Raw genomic sequence first — 1,811 nt, 5'->3', positions numbered from 1 at the left:
AGCCAAAAAAAATGTCGCTATAACGGCCAGTGGCGAAAAGTGATCGCCAAGGTCAAAAACCAGTGTAGCCAGGATTTTTTTTTTCGGAGGCGTTTCCAGACTTTTTTTGCTCTCCTTCACAATTCTTTACCGGCGGCTGAAACTTATCTCACGGGAATTTTTTCTACAGGACGGACGAAATTAGAAGGCAACAACTAAGGATAAAAAATAATAAAACCTAATTCTACTCGGACTCTGTCGCGGCAGAGAAACAACAACAATCCGTGTCGCTGTAGGAAACAGGGTGTATGGTAGATGCGGATGTATATGGCAGGTGTATATGGCGATGGCAGAAGTATATGGCAGGTGTATCTGGCGATGGCGGAAGTATATGGCAGGGGTATATGGCGATGGCGGGAGTATATGTCAGGTTTATATGGCGATGACGGCGGTGATCTGCGTACAGTGCGAGCGGCGGCAGTGGCGTGACTAATATGAACAGAACTCGAAACTCTAAAGGAACTAGACGCTAAGACCAGCAACTCGGCACGAAGATGCAGACATAAATTCAACTATGCAAAATTGAAAAGACAATGCAAAGACGTGGCAGGGGGTTTATGGGACGATGATATAAAACCCTAACGGTATTTTTTGGCTTTTTCGTGGTTTATGGGTATGATGGCAGATGCAATCTACACTAGGAAAACAGTAAAATCTCACCAAGCAACCTGAAATTTGATACCACTTGATAGGGCAAAGGTGGCCAATCTTTCGGTGAGACGAGGATAATTCGATTTGTTGGTGGAGTTCGTGCTTGACGATCCGACTACACGTGCAAAGCTCGTGCGCCAATGCAATCGCTAGGACAATCTCCGGGAGTTACTGATCTTGCGGATGCATGATCAGCCTGACCAGCGAGGGTCTTAATTCCTACATGAAATCGAGAACAAGTAAGAACTAATATTGCAATCAAGATATTGCGGATATAGATGAGGCTTTATTGAAAAAGTGGGATTCTGTATAGTCGGTCTTGTTCTGGGCGTTGGCCTCAAAAAAGTACACGAGAGTTGCAACAATGGCTAACTTTTAGTCTAAACAAAATCCGAATCTAAACGTGACCGCTATGGGGGTATTTAAAGGAGGAAAAGGTGGGGTTTCGGCCAGCCATACGTATGGTGGACGAACCAAACCCTAGAAGGCCTTTCCCCCTTCAATACTGACTCTAAAAAGTGGCCTACTTAATTCCTGCTAAAAGGACATGGGTCTGGCCCAAAACTAAAGGTGACGCAACACCATATTATGCTATGGACGAAATTATGAAGTGTAATCTTGTATATTTCGTCCAAGTCTTCAATCATCATTATGGTGGCTTCAAAGTTCTAAAATCTCCACTTGGGATGTCCTCTTCAATCCTCACATGTTTGTTGCCATCTCCTCAATGTGTGATCATACTCCAATGCTTGTCCTCCTCATCCATGCTAGGTCCATGATGTCTATGCACGCTTCTATTCCTGTAGACAGTGTTGGGTTTTCAAGAGCAGAGGTTTGTAGAACAAAATCAAGTTTCCCTTAAGTTAATCACCCAAGGTTTATCGAACTCAGGGAGGTAGAGGTCAAAGATATCCCTCTCAAGCAACCCTGCAATTACGATACAAGAAGTCTCTTGTATCCCCAACACACCTAATACACTTGTCAGATGTATAGGTGCACTAGTTCAGCGAAGAGATAGTAAGATGCAAGTGATATGGATGAATATGAGTGGTAATAACAATCTGAAATAAATATGGCAGCAAGTAAACATGCAGTAGAACAGTAAATAAATGGTGATTCGA

This window comes from Lolium perenne, chromosome 1 (genome assembly GCF_019359855.2).
Source record: "Lolium perenne isolate Kyuss_39 chromosome 1, Kyuss_2.0, whole genome shotgun sequence".
NCBI classification, from domain to species: domain Eukaryota; kingdom Viridiplantae; phylum Streptophyta; class Magnoliopsida; order Poales; family Poaceae; genus Lolium; species Lolium perenne.
This window is presented reverse-complemented; position numbering follows the sequence as displayed.